General features: G+C 49.6%; 5 non-coding genes and 21 pseudogenes across 5 annotated transcripts; all 26 read right to left on the reverse strand.

Moving 5' to 3' along the window:
* Positions 1-385: 385 nt before the first annotated feature.
* Positions 386-494, reverse strand: LOC148105052 (5S ribosomal RNA; annotated as a pseudogene).
* Positions 495-845: 351 nt separating this feature from the next.
* On the reverse strand, positions 846-954 carry LOC148105053 (5S ribosomal RNA; annotated as a pseudogene).
* Positions 955-1,344: 390 nt separating this feature from the next.
* On the reverse strand, positions 1,345-1,463 carry LOC148105054 (5S ribosomal RNA; annotated as a pseudogene).
* A 390-nt stretch (positions 1,464-1,853) lies between these two features.
* On the reverse strand, positions 1,854-1,972 carry LOC148105055 (5S ribosomal RNA; annotated as a pseudogene).
* Positions 1,973-2,362: 390 nt separating this feature from the next.
* LOC148105056 (5S ribosomal RNA) lies at positions 2,363-2,481 on the reverse strand (annotated as a pseudogene).
* Positions 2,482-2,871: 390 nt separating this feature from the next.
* On the reverse strand, positions 2,872-2,990 carry LOC148105057 (5S ribosomal RNA). The gene has a single exon (XR_015718967.1). It is a non-coding gene; the product is annotated as a 5S ribosomal RNA (ribosomal RNA).
* A 390-nt stretch (positions 2,991-3,380) lies between these two features.
* LOC148105058 (5S ribosomal RNA) lies at positions 3,381-3,499 on the reverse strand. Its single transcript, XR_015718915.1, has one exon. It is a non-coding gene; the product is annotated as a 5S ribosomal RNA (ribosomal RNA).
* A 390-nt stretch (positions 3,500-3,889) lies between these two features.
* On the reverse strand, positions 3,890-4,008 carry LOC148105059 (5S ribosomal RNA; annotated as a pseudogene).
* Positions 4,009-4,398: 390 nt separating this feature from the next.
* LOC148105060 (5S ribosomal RNA) lies at positions 4,399-4,517 on the reverse strand (annotated as a pseudogene).
* Positions 4,518-4,907: 390 nt separating this feature from the next.
* On the reverse strand, positions 4,908-5,026 carry LOC148105061 (5S ribosomal RNA; annotated as a pseudogene).
* Positions 5,027-5,416: 390 nt separating this feature from the next.
* Positions 5,417-5,535, reverse strand: LOC148105062 (5S ribosomal RNA; annotated as a pseudogene).
* A 390-nt stretch (positions 5,536-5,925) lies between these two features.
* LOC148105063 (5S ribosomal RNA) lies at positions 5,926-6,034 on the reverse strand (annotated as a pseudogene).
* A 390-nt stretch (positions 6,035-6,424) lies between these two features.
* LOC148105064 (5S ribosomal RNA) lies at positions 6,425-6,543 on the reverse strand. Its single transcript, XR_015718809.1, has one exon. It is a non-coding gene; the product is annotated as a 5S ribosomal RNA (ribosomal RNA).
* Positions 6,544-6,933: 390 nt separating this feature from the next.
* Positions 6,934-7,052, reverse strand: LOC148105065 (5S ribosomal RNA; annotated as a pseudogene).
* Positions 7,053-7,442: 390 nt separating this feature from the next.
* LOC148105066 (5S ribosomal RNA) lies at positions 7,443-7,561 on the reverse strand (annotated as a pseudogene).
* Positions 7,562-7,951: 390 nt separating this feature from the next.
* Positions 7,952-8,070, reverse strand: LOC148105067 (5S ribosomal RNA; annotated as a pseudogene).
* Positions 8,071-8,460: 390 nt separating this feature from the next.
* On the reverse strand, positions 8,461-8,579 carry LOC148105068 (5S ribosomal RNA; annotated as a pseudogene).
* Positions 8,580-8,969: 390 nt separating this feature from the next.
* LOC148105069 (5S ribosomal RNA) lies at positions 8,970-9,078 on the reverse strand (annotated as a pseudogene).
* Positions 9,079-9,468: 390 nt separating this feature from the next.
* LOC148105070 (5S ribosomal RNA) lies at positions 9,469-9,587 on the reverse strand (annotated as a pseudogene).
* Positions 9,588-9,977: 390 nt separating this feature from the next.
* On the reverse strand, positions 9,978-10,096 carry LOC148105071 (5S ribosomal RNA). Its single transcript, XR_015718810.1, has one exon. It is a non-coding gene; the product is annotated as a 5S ribosomal RNA (ribosomal RNA).
* Positions 10,097-10,486: 390 nt separating this feature from the next.
* LOC148105072 (5S ribosomal RNA) lies at positions 10,487-10,605 on the reverse strand (annotated as a pseudogene).
* Positions 10,606-10,995: 390 nt separating this feature from the next.
* Positions 10,996-11,114, reverse strand: LOC148105073 (5S ribosomal RNA). The gene has a single exon (XR_015718916.1). It is a non-coding gene; the product is annotated as a 5S ribosomal RNA (ribosomal RNA).
* Positions 11,115-11,504: 390 nt separating this feature from the next.
* Positions 11,505-11,623, reverse strand: LOC148105074 (5S ribosomal RNA; annotated as a pseudogene).
* Positions 11,624-12,013: 390 nt separating this feature from the next.
* Positions 12,014-12,132, reverse strand: LOC148105075 (5S ribosomal RNA; annotated as a pseudogene).
* Positions 12,133-12,522: 390 nt separating this feature from the next.
* Positions 12,523-12,641, reverse strand: LOC148105076 (5S ribosomal RNA; annotated as a pseudogene).
* A 390-nt stretch (positions 12,642-13,031) lies between these two features.
* LOC148105077 (5S ribosomal RNA) lies at positions 13,032-13,150 on the reverse strand (annotated as a pseudogene).
* Positions 13,151-13,384: the final 234 nt, after the last annotated feature.

The raw sequence follows: 13,384 nt of genomic DNA on the forward strand, positions 1-13,384 counted from the left end.
CCCACAGCACAATGTGTCAATTTATGGAATCAAGTGATGAGGTGGCCAGTACCTGAAGTTACGAACACAATCCTATAACCCTACCTGCATGCTTCCCTAATACCCTAAGCCAAAGACTCAGTTTAGCATTTATCCAGCAGCACAGGCCCTGGATTTTTGAAGATGGCCTCAGGAACCAGCACAGGGCCTGGTGTGGTGTAGTTAGCCTCGGCCAGCAGCACTGGCCCTGGTGTGTTGTAGGTGGCCTCAGCCAGCAGAACAAGACATTGGTGAAAACAGCCAAAAGCAATGTCGTTAATGTGCCCTCATTAATGGGCAGCTGCATTGGGTCTTTTAATACACCCCTTCTCTGGATCAAAAGCAGTTCAGTGACATGAAAAAGAAAGGCTTACAGCACCAGGTATTCCCAGGCAGTCTCCCATCCAAGTACTAACCAAGCCCAGCCCTGCTTAGCTTCCGAAAACAGGCGTGCTCAGGGTGGTATGGCCGTAAGCTCATGCCCACAGCACAATGTGTCAATTTATGGAATCAAGTGATGAGGTGGCCAGTACCTGAAGTTACGAACACAATCCTATAACCCTACCTGCATGCTTGCCTAATACCCTAACCCAAAGACTCAGTTTAGCATTTATCCAGCAGCACGGGCCCTGGATTTTTGAAGATGGCCTCAGGAACCAGCACAGGGCCTGGTGTGTTGTAGGTGGCCTCAGCCAGCAGAACAAGACATTGGTGAAAACAGCCAAAAGCAATGTCGTTAATGTGCCCTCATTAATGGGCAGCTGCTTTGGGTCTTTTAATACACCCCTTCTCTGGATCAAAAGCAGTTCAATGACATGAAAATGAAAGGCTTACAGCACCAGGTATTCCCAGGCAGTCTCCCATCCAAGTACTAACCAAGCCCAGCCCTGCTTAGCTTCCGAGATCAGACGTGCTCAGGGTGGTATGGCCGTAAGCTGCTGCCCACAGCACAATGTGTCAATTTATGGAATCAAGTGATGAGGTGGCCAGTACCTGAAGTTACGAACAAAATCCTATAACCCTACCTGCATGCTTGCCTAATACCCTAACCCAAAGACTCAGTTTAGCATTTATCCAGCAGCACAGGCCCTGGATTTTTGAAGATGGCCTCAGGAACCAGAACAGGGCCTGGTGTGGTGTAGTTAGCCTCGGCCAGCAGCACTTGCCCTGGTGTGTTGTAGGTGGCCTCACCCAGCAGAACAAGACATTGGTGAAAACAGCCAAAAGCAATGTTGTTAATGTGCCCTCATTAATGGGCAGCTGCTTTGGGTCTTTTAATACACCCCTTCTCTGGATCAAAAGCAGTTCAATGACATGAAAATGAAAGGCTTACAGCACCAGGTATTCCCAGGCAGTCTCCCATCCAAGTACTAACCAAGCCCAGCCCTGCTTAGCTTCCGAGATCAGACGAGGTCAGGCGTGCGCAGGGTGGTATGGCCGTAAGCTGCTGCCCGCAGCACAATGTGTCAATTTATGGAATCAAGTGATGAGGTGGCCAGTACCTGAAGTTACGAACACAATCCTAAAACCCTACCTGCATGCTTGCCTAATACCCTAAGCCAAAGACTCAGTTTAGCATTTATCCAGCAGCACAGGCCCTGGATTTTTGAAGATGGCCTCAGGAACCACCACAGGGCCTGGTGTTGTGTAGTTAGCCTCGGCCAGCAGCACTGGCCCTGGTGTGTTGTAGGTGGCCTCAGCCAGCAGAACAAGACATTGGTGAAAACAGCCAAAAGCAATGTCGTTAATGTGCCCTCATTAATGGGCAGCTGCTTTGGGTCTTTTAATACACCCCTTCTCTGGATCAAAAGCAGTTCAATGACATGAAAATGAAAGGCTTACACCACCAGGTATTCCCAGGCAGTCTCCCATCCAAGTACTAACCAAGCCCAGCCCTGCTTAGCTTCCGAGATCAGACGAGGTCAGGCGTGCTCAGGGTGGTATGGCCGTAAGCTCATGCCCACAGCACAATGTGTCAATTTATGGAATCAAGTGATGAGGTGGCCAGTACCTGAAGTTACGAACACAATCCTATAACCCTACCTGCATGCTTGCCTAATACCCTAAGCCAAAGACTCAGTTTAGCATTTATCCAGCAGCACAGGCCCTGGATTTTTGAAGATGGCCTCAGGAACCAGCACAGGGCCTGGTGTGGTGTAGTTAGCCTCGGCCAGCAGCACTGGCCCTGGTGTGTTGTAGGTGGCCTCAGCCAGCAGAACAAGACATTGGTGAAAACAGCCAAAAGCAATGTCGTTAATGTGCCCTCATTAATGGGCAGCTGCTTTGGGTCTTTTAATACACCCCTTCTCTGGATCAAAAGCAGTTCAATGACATGAAAATGAAAGGCTTACACCACCAGGTATTCCCAGGCAGTCTCCCATCCAAGTACTAACCAAGCCCAGCCCTGCTTAGCTTCCGAGATCAGACGAGGTCAGGCGTGCTCAGGGTGGTATGGCCGTAAGCTGCTGCCCACAGCACAATGTGTCAATTTATGGAATCAAGTGATGAGGTGGCCAGTACCTGAAGTTACGAACACAATCCTATAACCCTACCTGCATGCTTGCCTAATACTCTAAGCCAAAGACTCAGTTTAGCATTAATCCAGCAGCACAGGCCCTGGATTTTTGAAGATGGCCTCAGGAACCAGCACAGGGCCTGGTGTGGTGTAGTTAGCCTCGGCCAGCAGCACTGGCCCTGGTGTGTTGTAGGTGGCCTCAGCCAGCAGAACAAGACATTGGTGAAAACAGCCAAAAGCAATGTCGTTAATGTGCCCTCATTAATGGGCATCTGCTTTGGGTCTTTTAATACACCCCTTCTCTGGATCAAAAGCAGTTCAATGACATGAAAATGAAAGGCTTACAGTACCAGGTATTCCCAGGCAGTCTCCCATCCAAGTACTAACCAAGCCCAGCCCTGCTTAACTTCCGAGATCAGACGAGGTCAGGTGTGCTCAGGGTGGTATGGCCGTAAGCTGCTGCCCACAGCACAATGTGTCAATTTATGGAATCAAGTGATGAGGTGGCCAGTACCTGAAGTTACGAACACAATCCTATAACCCTACCTGCATGCTTGCCTAATACCCTAAGCCAAAGACTCAGTTTAGCATTTATCCAGCAGCACAGGCCCTGGATTTTTGAAGATGGCCTCAGGAACCAGCACAGGGCCTGGTGTGGTGTAGTTAGCCTCGGCCAGCAGCACTGGCCCTGGTGTGTTGTAGGTGGCCTCAGCCAGCAGAACAAGACATTGGTGAAAACAGCCAAAAGCAATGTCGTTAATGTGCCCTCATTAATGGGCAGCTGCATTGGGTCTTTTAATACACCCCTTCTCTGGATAAAAAGCAGTTCAATGACATGAAAATGAAAGGCTTACAGTACCAGGTATTCCCAGGCAGTCTCCCATCCAAGTACTAACCAAGCCCAGCCCTGCTTAACTTCCGAGATCAGACGAGGTCAGGCGTGCTCAGGGTGGTATGGCCGTAAGCTGCTGCCCACAGCACAATGTGTCAATTTATGGAATCAAGTGATGAGGTGGCCAGTACCTGAAGTTACGAACACAATCCTATAACCCTACCTGCATGCTTGCCTAATACCCTAAGCCAAAGACTCAGTTTAGCATTTATCCAGCAGCACAGGCCCTTGATTTTTGAAGATGGCCTCAGGAACCAGCACAGGGCCTGGTGTGGTGTAGTTAGCCTCGGCCAGCAGCACTGGCCCTGGTGTGTTGTAGGTGGCCTCAGCCAGCAGAACAAGACATTGGTGAAAACAGCCAAAAGCAATGTCGTTAATGTGCCCTCATTTATGGGCAGCTGCTTTGGGTCTTTTAATACACCCCTTCTCTGGATCAAAAGCAGTTCAGTGACATGAAAATGAAAGGCTTACAGCACCAGGTATTCACAGGCAGTTTCCCATCCAAGTACTAACAAAGCCCAGTCCTGCTTAGCGTCCGAGATCAGACGAGGTCAGGCATGCTCAGGGTGGTATGGCCGTAAGCTGCTGCCTACAGCACAATGTGTCAATTTATGGAATCAAGTGATGAGGTGGCCAGTACCTGAAGTTACGAACACAATCCTATAACCCTACCTGCATGCTTGCCTAATACCCTAAGCCAAAGACTCAGTTTAGCATTTATCCAGCAGCACAGGCCCTGGATTTTTGAAGATGGCCTCAGGAACCAGCACAGGGCCTGGTGTGGTGTAGTTAGCCTCGGCCAGCAGCACTGGCCCTGGTGTGTTGTAGGTGGCCTCAGCCAGCAGAACAAGACATTGGTGAAAACAGCCAAAAGTAATGTCGTTAATGTGCCCTCATTAATGGGCAGCTGCTTTGGGTCTTTCAATACACCCCTTCTCTGGATCAAAAGCAGTTCAATGACATGAAAATGAAAGGCTTACAGCACCAGGTATTCCCAGGCAGTCTCCCATCCAAGTACTAACCAAGCCAAGCCATGCTTAGCTTCCGAGATCAGACGAGGTCAGGCGTGCTCAGGGTGGTATGGCCGTAAGCTGCTGCCCCCAGCACAATGTGTCAATTTATGGAATCAAGTGATGAGGTGGCCAGTACCTGAAGTTACGAACACAATCCTATAACCCTACCTGAATGCTTGCCTAATACCCTAAGCCAAAGACTCAGTTTAGCATTCATCCAGCAGCACAGGCCCTGGATTTTTGAAGATGGCCTCAGGAACCAGCACAGGGCCTGGTGTGGTTTAGTTAGCCTCGGCCAGCAGCACTGGCCCCTGTGTGTTGTAGGTGGCCTCAGCCAGCAGAACAAGACATTGGTGAAAACAGCCAAAAGCAATGTTGTTAATGTGCCCTCATTAATGGGCAGCTGCTTTGGGTCTTTTAATACACCCCTTCTCTGGATCAAAAGCAGTTCAATGACATGAAAATGAAAGGCTTACAGCATCAGGTATTCCCAGTTAGTCTCCCATCCAAGTACTAACCAAGCGCAGAACTGCTTAGCTTCTGAGATCAGACGAGGTCAGGCGTGCTCAGGGTGGTATGGCCGTAAGCTGCTGCCCACAGCACAATGTGTCAATTTATGGAATCAAGTGATGAGGTGGCCAGTACCTGAAGTTACGAACACAATCCTATAACCCTACCTGCATGCTTGCCTAATACCCTAACCCAAAGACTCAGTTTAGATTTTATCCAGCAGCACAGGCCCTGGATTTTTGAAGATGGCCTCAGGAACCAGCACAGGGCCTGGTGTGGTGTAGTTTGCCTCGGCCAGCAGCACTGGCCCTGGTGTGCTGTAGGTGGCCTCAGCCAGCAGAACAAGACATTGGTGAAAACAGCCAAAAGCAATGTCGTTAATGTGCTCTCATTAATGGGCAGCTTCTTTGGGTCTTTTAATAAACCCCTTCTCTGGATCAAAAGTAGTTCAATGACATGAAAATGAAAGGCTTACAGCACCAGGTATTGCCAGGCAGTCTCCCATCCAAGTACTAACCAAGCCCAGCCCTGCTTATCTTCCGAGATCAGACAAGGTCAGGCGTGCTCAGGGTGGTATGGCCGTAAGCTGCTGCCGACCGCACAATGTGTCAATTTATGGAATCAAGTGATGAGGTGGCCAGTACCTGAAGTTACAAACACAATCCTATAACCCTACCTGCATGCTTGCCTAATACCCTAACCCAAAGACTCAGTTTAGCATTTATCCAGCAGCACGGGCCCTGGATTTTTGAAGATGGCCTCAGGAACCAGCACAGGGCCTGGTGTGGTGTAGTTAGCCTCGGCCAGCAGCACTGGCCCTGGTGTGTTGTAGGTGGCCTCAGCCAGCAGAACAACACATTGGTGAAAACAGCCAAAAGCATTGTCGTTAATGTGCCCTCATTAATGGGCATCTGATTTGGGTCTTTTAATAAACCCCTTCTCTGCATCAAAAGTAGTTCAGTGACATGAAAATGAAAGGCTTACAGCTCCAGGTATTCCCAGGCAGTCTCCCATCCAAGTACTAACCAAGCCCAGCCCTGCTTAGCTTCCGAGATCAGACGTGCTCAGGGTGGTATGGCCGTAAGCTGCTGCCCACAGCACAATGTGTCAATTTATGGAATCAAGTGATGAGGTGGCCAGTACCTGAAGTTACGAACAAAATCCTATAACCCTACCTGCATGCTTGCCTAATACCCTAACCCAAAGACTCAGTTTAGCATTTATCCAGCAGCACAGGCCCTGGATTTTTGAAGATGGCCTCAGGAACCAGAACAGGGCCTGGTGTGGTGTAGTTAGCCTCGGCCAGCAGCACTTGCCCTGGTGTGTTGTAGGTGGCCTCAGCCAGCAGAACAAGACATTGGTGAAAACAGCCAAAAGCAATGTTGTTAATGTGCCCTCATTAATGGGCATCTGCTTTGGGTCTTTTAATACACCCCTTCTCTGGATCAAAAGCAGTTCAATGACATGAAAATGAAAGGCTTACAGCACCAGGTATTCCCAGGCAGTCTCCCATCCAAGTACTAACCAAGCCCAGCCCTGCTTAGCTTCCGAGATCAGACGAGGTCAGGCGTGCTCAGGGTGGTATGGCCGTAAGCTGCTGCCCGCAGCACAATGTGTCAATTTATGGAATCAAGTGATGAGGTGGCCAGTACCTGAAGTTACGAACACAATCCTAAAACCCTACCTGCATGCTTGCCTAATAACCTAAGCCAAAGACTCAGTTTATCATTTATCCAGCAGCACAGGCCCTGGATTTTTGAAGATGGCCTCAGGAACCAGAACAGGGCCTGGTGTGGTGTAGTTAGCCTCGGCCAGCAGCACTGGCCCTGGTGTGTTGTAGGTGGCCTCAGCCAGCAGAACAAGACATTGGTGAAAACAGCCAAAAGCAATGTCTTTAATATACCCTCATTAATGGGCAGCTGCTTTGGGTCTTTTAATACACCCCTTCTCTGGATCAAAAGCAGTTCAATGACATGAAAATGAAAGGCTTACAGCACCAGGTATTCCCAGTTAGTCTCCCATCCAAGTACTAACAAAGCCCAGTCCTGCTTAGCGTCCGAGATCAGACGAGGTCAGGCATGCTCAGGGTGGTATGGCCGTAAGCTGCTGCCTACAGCACAATGTGTCAATTTATGGAATCAAGTGATGAGGTGGCCAGTACCTGAAGTTACGAACACAATCCTATAACCCTACCTGCATGCTTGCCTAATACCCTAAGCCAAAGACTCAGTTTAGCATTTATCCAGCAGCACAGGCCCTGGATTTTTGAAGATGGCCTCAGGAACCAGCACAGGGCCTGGTGTGGTGTAGTTAGCCTCGGCCAGCAGCACTGGCCCTGGTGTGTTGTAGGTGGCCTCAGCCAGCAGAACAAGACATTGGTGAAAACAGCCAAAAGCAATGTCGTTAATGTGCCCTCATTTATGGGCAGCTGCTTTGGGTCTTTTAATACACCCCTTCTCTGGATCAAAAGCAGTTCAATGACATGAAAATGAAAGGCTTACAGCACCAGGTATTCACAGGCAGTCTCCCATCCAAGTACTAACCAAGCCCAGCCCTGCTTAGCTCCCGGGATCAGACGAGGTCAGGCGTGCTCAGGGTGGTATGGCCGTAAGCTGCTGCCCCCACCACAATGTGTCAATTTATGGAATCAAGTGATGAGGTGGCCAGTACCTGAAGTTACGAACACAATCCTATAACCCTACCTGAATGCTTGCCTAATACCCTAAGCCAAAGACTCAGTTTAGCATTCATCCAGCAGCACAGGCCCTGGATTTTTGAAGATGGCCTCAGGAACCAGCACAGGGCCTGGTGTGGTTTAGTTAGCCTCGGCCAGCAGCACTGGCCCCTGTGTGTTGTAGGTGGCCTCAGCCAGCAGAACAAGACATTGGTGAAAACAGCCAAAAGCAATGTTGTTAATGTGCCCTCATTAATGGGCAGCTGCTTTGGGTCTTTTAATACACCCCTTCTCTGGATCAAAAGCAGTTCAATGACATGAAAATGAAAGGCTTACAGCACCAGGTATTCCCAGTTAGTCTCCCATCCAAGTACTAACCAAGCGCAGAACTGCTTAGCTTCTGAGATCAGACGAGGTCAGGCGTGCTCAGGGTGGTATGGCCGTAAGCTGCTGCCCACAGCACAATGTGTCAATTTATGGAATCAAGTGATGAGGTGGCCAGTACCTGAAGTTACGAACACAATCCTATAACCCTACCTGCAGGCTTGCCTAATACCCTAACCCAAAGACTCAGTTTAGATTTTATCCAGCAGCACAGGCCCTGGATTTTTGAAGATGGCCTCAGGAACCAGCACAGGGCCTGGTGTGGTGTAGTTTGCCTCGGCCAGCAGCACTGGCCCTGGTGTGTTGTAGGTGGCCTCAGCCAGCAGAACAAGACATTGGTGAAAACAGCCAAAAGCAATGTCGTTAATGTGCTCTCATTAATGGGCAGCTTCTTTGGGTCTTTTAATAAACCCCTTCTCTGGATCAAAAGTAGTTCAATGACATGAAAATGAAAGGCTTACAGCACCAGGTATTGCCAGGCAGTCTCCCATCCAAGTACTAACCAAGCCCAGCCCTGCTTATCTTCCGAGATCAGACAAGGTCAGGCGTGCTCAGGGTGGTATGGCCGTAAGCTGCTGCCGACCGCACAATGTGTCAATTTATGGAATCAAGTGATGAGGTGGCCAGTACCTGAAGTTACAAACACAATCCTATAACCCTACCTGCATGCTTGCCTAATACCCTAACCCAAAGACTCAGTTTAGCATTTATCCAGCAGCACGGGCCCTGGATTTTTGAAGATGGCCTCAGGAACCAGCACAGGGCCTGGTGTGGTGTAGTTAGCCTCGGCCAGCAGCACTGGCCCTGGTGTGTTGTAGGTGGCCTCAGCCAGCAGAACAACACATTGGTGAAAACAGCCAAAAGCATTGTCGTTAATGTGCCCTCATTAATGGGCATCTGATTTGGGTCTTTTAATAAACCCCTTCTCTGCATCAAAAGTAGTTCAGTGACATGAAAATGAAAGGCTTACAGCTCCAGGTATTCCCAGGCAGTCTCCCATCCAAGTACTAACCAAGCCCAGCCCTGCTTAGCTTCCGAGATCAGACGTGCTCAGGGTGGTATGGCCGTAAGCTGCTGCCCACAGCACAATGTGTCAATTTATGGAATCAAGTGATGAGGTGGCCAGTACCTGAAGTTACGAACAAAATCCTATAACCCTACCTGCATGCTTGCCTAATACCCTAACCCAAAGACTCAGTTTAGCATTTATCCAGCAGCACAGGCCCTGGATTTTTGAAGATGGCCTCAGGAACCAGAACAGGGCCTGGTGTGGTGTAGTTAGCCTCGGCCAGCAGCACTTGCCCTGGTGTGTTGTAGGTGGCCTCACCCAGCAGAACAAGACATTGGTGAAAACAGCCAAAAGCAATGTTGTTAATGTGCCCTCATTAATGGGCATCTGCTTTGGGTCTTTTAATACACCCCTTCTCTGGATCAAAAGCAGTTCAATGACATGAAAATGAAAGGCTTACAGCACCAGGTATTCCCAGGCAGTCTCCCATCCAAGTACTAACCAAGCCCAGCCCTGCTTAGCTTCCGAGATCAGACGAGGTCAGGCGTGCGCAGGGTGGTATGGCCGTAAGCTGCTGCCCGCAGCACAATGTGTCAATTTATGGAATCAAGTGATGAGGTGGCCAGTACCTGAAGTTACGAACACAATCCTAAAACCCTACCTGCATGCTTGCCTAATACCCTAAGCCAAAGACTCAGTTTAGCATTTATCCAGCAGCACAGGCCCTGGATTTTTGAAGATGGCCTCAGGAACCACCACAGGGCCTGGTGTTGTGTAGTTAGCCTCGGCCAGCAGCACTGGCCCTGGTGTGTTGTAGGTGGCCTCAGCCAGAAGAACAAGACATTGGTGAAAACAGCCAAAAGCAATGTCGTTAATGTGCCCTCATTAATGGGCAGCTGCTTTGGGTCTTTTAATACACCCCTTCTCTGGATCAAAAGCAGTTCAATGACATGAAAATGAAAGGCTTACAGCACCAGGTATTCCCAGGCAGTCTCCCATCCAAGTACTAACCAAGCCCAGCCCTGCTTAGCTTCCGAGATCAGACGAGGTCAGGCGTGCTCAGGGTGGTATGGCCGTAAGCTGCTGCCCACAGCACAATGTGTCAATTTATGGAATCAAGTGATGAGGTGGCCAGTACCTGAAGTTACGAACACAATCCTATAACCCTACCTGCATGCTTGCCTAATACCCTAAGCCAAAGACTCAGTTTAGCATTTATCCAGCAGCACAGGCCCTGGATTTTTGAAGATGGCCTCAGGAACCAGCACAGGGCCTGGTGTGGTGTAGTTAGCCTCGGCCAGCAGCACTGGCCCTTGTGTGTTGTAGGTGGCCTCAGCCAGCAGAACAAGACATTGGTGAAAACAGCCAAAAGCAATGTCGTTAATGTGCCCTCATTAATGGGCAGCTGCTTTGGGTCTTTTAATACACCCCTTCTCTGGATCAAAAGCAGTTCAATGACATGAAAATGAAAGGCTTACACCACCAGGTATTCCCAGGCAGTCTCCCATCCAAGTACTAACCAAGCCCAGCCCTGCTTGGCTTCCGAGATCAGACGAGGTCAGGCGTGCTCAGGGTGGTATGGCCGTAAGCTGCTGCCCACAGCACAATGTGTCAATTTATGGAATCAAGTGATGAGGTGGCCAGTACCTGAGGTTACGAACACAATCCTATAACCCTACCTGCATGCTTGCCTAATACTCTAAGCCAAAGACTCAGTTTAGCATTAATCCAGCAGCACAGGCCCTGGATTTTTGAAGATGGCCTCAGGAACCAGCACAGGGCCTGGTGTGGTGTAGTTAGCCTCGGCCAGCAGCACTGGCCCTGGTGTGTTGTAGGTGGCCTCAGCCAGCAGAACAAGACATTGGTGAAAACAGCCAAAAGCAATGTCGTTAATGTGCCCTCATTAATGGGCATCTGCTTTGGGTCTTTTAATACACCCCTTCTCTGGATCAAAAGCAGTTCAATGACATGAAAATGAAAGGCTTACAGTACCAGGTATTCCCAGGCAGTCTCCCATCCAAGTACTAACCAAGCCCAGCCCTGCTTAACTTCCGAGATCAGACGAGGTCAGGCGTGCTCAGGGTGGTATGGCCGTAAGCTGCTGCCCACAGCACAATGTGTCAATTTATGGAATCAAGTGATGAGGTGGCCAGTACCTGAAGTTACGAACACAATCCTATAACCCTACCTGCATGCTTGCCTAATACCCTAACCCAAAGACTCAGTTTAGCATTTATCCAGCAGCACAGGCCCTGGATTTTTGAAGATGGCCTCAGGAACCAGCTCAGGGCCTGGTGTGGTGTAGTTAGCCTCGGCCAGCAGCACTGGCCCTGGTGTGTTGTAGGTGGCCTCAGCCAGCAGAACAAGACATTGGTGAAAACAGCCAAAAGCAATGTTGTTAATGTGCCCTCATTAATGGGCATCTGCTTTGGGTCTTTTAATACACCCCTTCTCTGGATCAAAAGCAGTTCAATGACATGAAAATGAAAGGCTTACAGCACCAGGTATTCCCAGGCAGTCTCCCATCCAAGTACTAACCAAGCCCAGCCCTGCTTAGCTTCCGAGATCAGACGAGGTCAGGCGTGCGCAGGGTGGTATGGCCGTAAGCTGCTGCCCGCAGCACAATGTGTCAATTTATGGAATCAAGTGATGAGGTGGCCAGTACCTGAAGTTACGAACACAATCCTAAAACCCTACCTGCATGCTTGCCTAATACCCTAAGCCAAAGACTCAGTTTAGCATTTATCCAGCAGCACAGGCCCTGGATTTTTGAAGATGGCCTCAGGAACCAGAACAGGGCCTGGTGTGGTGTAGTTAGCCTCGGCCAGCAGCACTGGCCCTGGTGTGTTGTAGGTGGCCTCAGCCAGCAGAACAAGACATTGGTGAAAACAGCCAAAAGCAATGTCTTTAATGTACCCTCATTAATGGGCAGCTGCTTTGGGTCTTTAAATACACCCCTTCTCTGGATCAAAAGCAGTTCAATGACATGAAAATGAAAGGCTTACAGCACCAGGTATTCCCAGGCAGTCTCCCATCCAAGTACTAACAAAGCCCAGTCCTGCTTAGCGTCCGAGATCAGACGAGGTCAGGCATGCTCAGGGTGGTATGGCCGTAAGCTGCTGCCTACAGCACAATGTGTCAATTTATGGAATCAAGTGATGAGGTGGCCAGTACCTGAAGTTACGAACACAATCCTATAACCCTACCTGCATGCTTGCCTAATACCCTAAGCCAAAGACTCAGTTTAGCATTTATCCAGCAGCACAGGCCCTGGATTTTTGAAGATGGCCTCAGGAACCAGCACAGGGCCTGGTGTGGTGTAGTTAGCCTCGGCCAGCAGCACTGGCCCTGGTGTGTTGTAGGTGGCCTCAGCCAGCAGAACAAGACATTGGTGAAAACAGCCAAAAGCAATGTCGTTAATGTGCCCTCATTAATGGGCAGCTGCTTTGGGTCTTTCAATACACCCCTTCTCTGGATCAAAAGCAGTTCAATGACATGAAAATGAAAGGCTTACAGCACCAGGTATTCCCAGGCAGTCTCCCATCCAAGTACTAACCAAGCCAAGCCATGCTTAGCTTCCGAGATCAGACGAGGTCAGGCGTGCTCAGGGTGGTATGGCCGTAAGCTGCTGCCCCCAGCACAATGTGTCAATTTATGGAATCAAGTGATGAGGTGGCCAGTACCTGAAGTTACGAACACAATCCTATAACCCTACCTGAATGCTTGCCTAATACCCTAAGCCAAAGACTCAGTTTAGCATTCATCCAGCAGCACAGGCCCTGGATTTTTGAAGATGGCCTCAGGAACCAGCACAGGGCCTGGTGTGGTTTAGTTAGCCTCGGCCAGCAGCACTGGCCCCTGTGTGTTGTAGGTGGCCTCAGCCAGCAGAGCAAGACATTGGTGAAAACAGCCAAAAGCAATGTTGTTAATGTGCCCTCATTAATGGGCAGCTGCTTTGGGTCTTTTAATACACCCCTTCTCTGGATCAAAAGCAGTTCAATGACATGAAAATGAAAGGCTTACAGCATCAGGTATTCCCAGTTAGTCTCCCATCCAAGTACTAACCAAGCGCAGAACTGCTTAGCTTCTGAGATCAGACGAGGTCAGGCGTGCTCAGGGTGGTATGGCCGTAAGCTGCTGTCCACAGCACAATGTGTCAATTTATGGAATCAAGTGATGAGGTGGCCAGTACCTGAAGTTACGAACACAATCCTATAACCCTACCTGCATGCTTGCCTAATACCCTAACCCAAAGACTCAGTTTAGATTTTATCCAGCAGCACAGGCCCTGGATTTTTGAAGATGGCCTCAGGAACCAGCACAGGGCCTGGTGTGGTGTAGTTTGCCTCGGCCAGCAGCACTGGCCCTG

The sequence above is a fragment of the Neolamprologus brichardi genome, chromosome 3, assembly GCF_056152115.1.
Source record: "Neolamprologus brichardi isolate AB-2024 chromosome 3, ASM5615211v1, whole genome shotgun sequence".
NCBI classification, from domain to species: domain Eukaryota; kingdom Metazoa; phylum Chordata; class Actinopteri; order Cichliformes; family Cichlidae; genus Neolamprologus; species Neolamprologus brichardi.